Source organism: Macrobrachium rosenbergii, chromosome 42 (assembly GCF_040412425.1).
Source record: "Macrobrachium rosenbergii isolate ZJJX-2024 chromosome 42, ASM4041242v1, whole genome shotgun sequence".
NCBI classification, from domain to species: Eukaryota; Metazoa; Arthropoda; class Malacostraca; order Decapoda; family Palaemonidae; genus Macrobrachium; species Macrobrachium rosenbergii.
This window is the reverse complement of record NC_089782.1, coordinates 33971377-33977879: the sequence shown is the minus strand read 5'-3', so window position 1 is coordinate 33977879 and position 6503 is coordinate 33971377. Positions and strand designations below refer to the sequence as shown.

The window sequence follows — 6503 nt, the reverse complement described above, 5'->3', positions numbered from 1 at the left end:
AGAGAGAGAGAGAGAGAGAGAGAGAGAGAGAGAGAGAGTGATGCTGGTGTATACGAATCATTCTGATAGTACCTTTCATGTATTCTGCGATGTTTTTACATCGAATGTACTACAGTGTTTGAAACCAACATTACGAGATCAGCATTTCTTTTCTCGGAGATTTGTGTCGTTCGCTCTAGACTAAGGTGGCCTTATGTCAGCACGGGCTCTTGCTGTTAAATCCACAAACACACACACACACACACACACATATATATATATATATATATATATATATATATATATATATATATATATATATATATATATATACATATGTACATATATGTATTGTGTATGTGTATTACCGAAGGCCCTTTCCTCTTAAAATGGATGTAGCTGCAGGGCTCGTGCTGGCATAAGGCCAGCTAATCTAGAAAATATATATATATATATATATATATATATATATATATATATATATATATATATATATAATATATATATATATATACATATATAAGCAGATACACAGATATACGCATGTATACTGTATATGTGCTTACGAATACACATAAATTCTCTCTGATTTTTTATACACAGTGATTAACTTTCCGCAAAATCCAGCCAAAAACAAAATAATAATAATTAAGAACATCTGTCGCAGGATGAATTATTCGGCCGAGACTCCGAGTATTTAATTTTTATATTCAGTTTAATTTTTATATTCAGTTTAATTTTTATATTCAGTCATCTCTGGAAGGGAGGGTTCGCTAACACAGGAAAATGGGGCGGAGAACAAATGCATTTATTAATTTTCCTCTTGACATTTTAATTATTTTTGCGGTTTTTTGCATTAAGCGGGTGAACGTGAAAGCTGTAATTGTGCTTAATAATTTTTGCTGTATCAGGGTGCTATTTTAACTTTACACTTGTATCAACGGTGGCGTATTGTAAGTAAACCAGTGGTTCTCAACCTGGGGGGCGTCAGCAGTTCCCAAGGGGGGCGCGAGCCCTACGGAAAAATTGAAAGTCCTCTAATTATATTCGTTATTCCCCTAACAAGAGTCGATAAGAAGTAGAGTCAAGTATCTCACTAATTCATTCCCAAAAGAATAAAAACACCCCCTTCTTTCTTTCTTTTTTTATTTTCCTTTAAATCTGGGAGGGAATTTTACTCATAGATGCAAGGGGGGGCGTGGGGGGAAGGACCAACTCTTAAAGGGGGCGTAGTAGTAAAAAGGTTAAGAGCCACTGACGTAAAGCGTACTAACACAGTCCACCTTAATTGCTGATGATGATGATCATACCGATGATATTTACAATAATGACGACCTACACTCTACTTCAGGAATGGAATGGAACATAGAGTTTAGGCCAAAGGCCTAGCGCTGGGACCCATGACGTCATTCAGCGCTGAAACGGAAACTGACAGTAGGTAGGTTTGAAAGGCGTGGCAGGAGCGAAACCTCGCAGTTGCACTGTGAAACAACTGTTATGAGAGGGTGGAAAACAAGATGGAAGATAATATGGATGGAGGTACAGTAAAAGGAATGAAAGGAGTTGCAGCTAGGGGACGAAGGGGACGCTGCTAAGGACCTTTAGTTATGCTTAAAGTACGCCGCTTGAGGTGCAATGACGTCACTGATTCCCTAAGGGGTCGCTACTTCAGCGCCTTATAAATTTATAGGCTGTGTTACTCTCTCCTAAAATGGCAGCAGGTCATAAATTCCTAGGTCCCTTTTTCTGTCACGCCAACAGCCCCAAATTTCAAAGGTCACATTCCATTGCCCCATCAGAAGTCCGTAAGTTCTTTAAGTCTCCCACTCCCACCACTGGTAGAACCCACTCCCCTGACGCACATCAACCATTTACTCTGCCCTAAAATGGAAAACTGCAGTATCTGCAAACTTTTCGAAACTGAGACATGCCACCTATTGGGCTCGTGAAACACTAAGTTACTGCAGTTTCAGAATGAATCTTCAGTGCTTTCCACGAGTATTTAGGGGGTCCCATTTGCAGTATCTGCAAAAATCAGTAGTAAGGCAAGGGGAGTATCTACCATTTTTCTCAGTTTTGTATTTTTGCAGACACTGCAGTCTTCCATTTTAAAGCAGTGATTGCTAATACCAAACTTCCTAGACAGTCCTCTCCCATCCACAATTCTGCCTTAGACAAACCTTATTCCGCATATTCAACCCAGACAATGCACCTATACACCTCGCATTCCTTTAATCTGTCAATGTATACGACATCCACACTGCACTCCAATTACAGAAAATATCGTCCTATAGCCACATATAAACAACTAGCTTCATCTTATTTGCATTAATGGTAAGTTTCAAGAGCAAATACAGAAAGAGAACATTTTATCAAAACTACCTCAAAAGCCACTGAGTAAATACAGAAAGATGGAATATTTTATAAAAACTAGCTCAAAAGCCACTAAATGTTTAAAAAAAATATTTATCTTAATGTCAATATTACTCTTCATAAAATCATTTCAGCTGGCTAAAGATTATGAATTGGGAATATACGAATGCCTGTGCGAGTATAAACTATTTCAAATCATTTTTACTTCCTATATCAATGACGGCTAATGATTCCGCATCACTTTTCACCAGATATCATGCTGCAGAATATGATATATTGAAACTGAGTCATTAAAATCAATGCAAAAATTCCACTGACGTTATGGAAATATTATATCGGTATTTCTGATACAGCAATATCCGATGCGTTGATAAACTGACTTTGTTTTATTTCAGTGAAGGCCAAAGAATGTTTTATATATGAATCACTAATTATGGTTATTCTTGTCAAAAAAGACGCTATATCAGTAAGTATATAAATACAGAATTTAGGCCAAAGGCCAAGCACTGGGACCCACCAGGTCATTCAGCGCTGAAACGGAACTTGACAATAAAAGGTTTGAAAGGTGTAACAGGAGGAAAACCTCACAGTTGCATTATGAATCAATCGTTAGGTGGAGAGTAAGATGGAAGAAAGAGAATATGAAAGGAGGTACAGTAAAGGGAACGAAAGGGGTTGCAACTAGGGGGCCGATGGGACGCTTCGAAAAGAACATATAGTAACGCCTACGGCACACAGCGTGAGGCGCACTGACAGCCCTACCCCTCTACGGCAAGAAAAAAAAATTCTCAGCCCGCTCGGCTCTCAATATCAAACTATGCAAACTCTTGCATTTTGTTGCCGTCAGCAAGACTAAAACGCACACCTGAATGACTGCTACCCTGTTCATTTAAACGAGAGCTTTCAAAGTCAACAGAAAACGAGAAGAAATCTCAACTTTTCCCTCCCTCGTGAAAGGGAACAAACAGCCTTCATTAATAATTGCGAGTCTATAAGCGTCCAAAAACTCTCCTTCCCAACGCTTCGTCGCTTACGTCAACGAGGCTTAATGAATTATGAGTCTCATATGCTCCAGAAGGGGGTATGTTCCTCTTTAATTTAATTAAGTCTCTCTCTCTCTCTCTCTCTCTCTCTCTCTCTCTCTCTCTCTCTCTCTCTCTCTCTCTCTTTGTTTAACTGACAATGGAATGTCTCTCTTGCTCACATCAGTATATAAATAACTTATTCGAATGTCACGTTTCACTTTCTACTTAGTAATATTTTTCGTGCAGATATTATAAATATACATATATATATGTGTGTGTGCGTTCGCGCGCGCGCGTCAACGCACGAATTAACAAACCAAAACGAAAGAACACTGCAGCACTCACACTCACACACACACACCCACAAAAGACTGAAAACTTCAACGGTTAACACAAATAATCTCGAACGAAAAAAGTGAGTGGTAGTGAACACAGAAATTAATTAGCTGGTACCTCACTGGGTTCTATGCATTATGCACACAATCAACAAACTCCGAGAGGAGGAGAAATTACGTGAGAAAGAAGCCCTTTGAACCGGAGCGATGACATCGGCCTGGGTAGTTTGTCGTCGACTCTGCTCTTAAGATTACCATGCGCTCTGAAAGTGTCAACGGCTCTCTCTCTCTCTCTCTCTCTCTCTCTCTCTCTCTCTCTCTCTCTCTCTCTCTCTCTCTCTCTCTCTCGAGCTTAAATCCCCGAAAAGGATGAGGAAAATGCGTGGGAGCGTTTACTCATAAATCCAGGATGGCGCTAGTGCCGTGATAACTAAATTTATGTGTTCCTGGTTTGTTGGGGATTTAACACCTGGCCCCCGTCCCCCCCCCCCAAAAAAAAAATTACTCTCGCTGTTTCTGTAATAATATTAACAATTTCTCACTTATATGCGAACAACTGTCCCTCCACTGCGCTTCCGCCGGAAATGAAATTGCACCGAAAGGTAGGTATAACTTGTAAATGTCAACTAAATATATGGCGCTTTAGCCTACGTAGGCCTAACAGAGCTTGAGTGAAACCTCTTATACATTAGCAGTCGTAACTTAATAATAGGTCGTATACAATTCAATGTACGGCCACTCAATCTCTTATACATTAGCAGTCGTAACTTAATAATAGGTCGTATACAATTCAATGTACGGCACTTGAGAATCTATATTGGCTGAACAAGCCAAAAAGTAAATGATTATGTTATAAAATTGATAATCATGCGAAAATCAGTGAAATATGTTGTATGTTATGTAAGCTGACAAAGTTTTTATAGGCCTAACGCATTCTCCTATAAATTTTAGTGTTTAAGGTGTCACCTGTAACCAATGCAGATTACGAGAGTTTATTTCTGAAAGTTTCCCGCGTTACAAATATAATTTTATAACTGCTTTCATTACAATGAAAGGCAGTGTGTCGGGGATTCGGCCTAGCCTACCCTTCCCGAACCTAACCTTATATAGGGTCCCTTAATCTAACCCCATCGCCAAACAAATCCTATAGCCATATATTGTATAACCTAACCGTGACCTAACCTCAATTAGATAATAATAGACTGCTCAAATTTCATTAGTACTTGAAAATACGGTATAAACTGAAGGCTACTACCATGGGCTGGTTCCTGCCAGTCACCGAGCAGGGTATTTACCGCCTTTCATTCATGTTTTTGTTTATGTTTATGTCTGATGTTCATGTTTGTGATATTTAGCCTCCGTTGTTCATGCTTATACGTTTTCATTCCCCGAGGGGGATGGTACTTAACACGGCGCCTTAGTAAAATGTAAAACCTTTTATTGTAAAATGTAAATGTAAAACCTTAGTACCAAAAGCTGTAGTAAGCAGCCCATCCTTCGCAATATATTCTTTAGTCGCTAAAACTGCGAGGAAACATGAAAAATATTTTACGTATATATATTCAATAACAAACGACCACATTTGGCAGCAACCTTCCACAATCGAACTTTCAACATGCAATTCGCAATTCTAATGAAAATATAACAGATATTTCCTACAGAAACATCTATGAACGCGTTCTCATTTTGCTAAATAAAAGAAAAACTGACATTTAAATGTGGAAATCAAATATTATCTAGGCAGGGTAGCAGCAACCTGCCTAGAGGAACCTCTCGACATCTGTCAAGAACGGTAGATTCAGTTAACATTCCTTTCATTCAAGCGTTTACGAAACCAGAAACTTACCTGGGATGTTAATTAAGGGATCATCTCGAAAAAAAACGTTCATTAGAAGACACTATCGGAATTGTCACTGAAAGAAAAAACGTTTCCAGGTCTAAGGATGACGACGACGAGTGATCGGTCGGCAGCTCGATGTTGACATGCTGAATGTAACATGTCCGAATGGTATCGATACATTTCAAAATAATTTCATGGTTTTTTAAAATGGAGACTTGATTAAAAACTAAAAGTGCCCCTTGAAATACATATTATCTTTTAATAACAATATCGAGTTGAGTGACGAGTGAAAATATGTCTAAGTTCAAGAGTAAAAAAGTATAGCTGCCGAAGTCAGCGTCTTGAAATGAGTTTCGGATACACATTATTTTCCTGCGGAACGTTTTCGTATATTTTCCTTCTATTTTAACGCAAATTGGAGCACGTCACAATAAATATTAGAAACTATAAACATTTTCTATACACGAGATTCTACTTAAAACTTGGAGCTGATAAAAATTACTGTATATGAAACTTCAGGGGGAGGTAAAACGAACAGCCACCTCTATCTTTTGGCGGGAGAATATCTCCGGTTGACAATCTTGGCAGCAGTTTCCCGGGTTTTGGGGCCTTTCAAAATATAGTAAGTACTTGAAAGCATTGACTTAAATTGTACCACTTTTCCAATTACTATTATTATAATTTTCACCACAGAATTTTTAATAAAAAACAAAATTTCATGTCTATTGCTGTCTTTCGATTAGGCCTAGGGCTCGTGTGCTTTAAAGGGTACACCTGTATTCTTTTACAATGTGGCGTATTTCACGGTCATGGGCAAATTATGTTAATATGAGGCTCCCTATTAATAATACTGACAGTCAATCTGTCATTACTGACAGGTTTACCTCATGAGGTACCAGCAACTACGAGAAAAACCTACTGCCTTTAGCTAAAGATTGGGAACAATGAACA

General features: G+C 38.4%; 2 long non-coding RNA genes across 2 annotated transcripts in view; one reads left to right on the top strand and one right to left on the bottom strand.

Annotated features, from left to right (window-relative positions):
• LOC136827657 (uncharacterized) overlaps nucleotides 1–5682 on the bottom strand; it is a 245191-nt gene extending 239509 nt beyond the window's left edge. Inside the window, exon 1 of the long non-coding RNA XR_010849832.1 lies at nucleotides 5559–5682. This is a non-coding gene — a long non-coding RNA (uncharacterized lncRNA). The remainder of the gene's footprint in view (nucleotides 1–5558) is intronic.
• Nucleotides 5683–6025: 343 nt separating this feature from the next.
• Nucleotides 6026–6503, top strand: part of LOC136828222 (uncharacterized) — a 44343-nt gene continuing 43865 nt past the window's right edge. Inside the window, exon 1 of the long non-coding RNA XR_010849962.1 lies at nucleotides 6026–6174. This is a non-coding gene — a long non-coding RNA (uncharacterized lncRNA). The remainder of the gene's footprint in view (nucleotides 6175–6503) is intronic.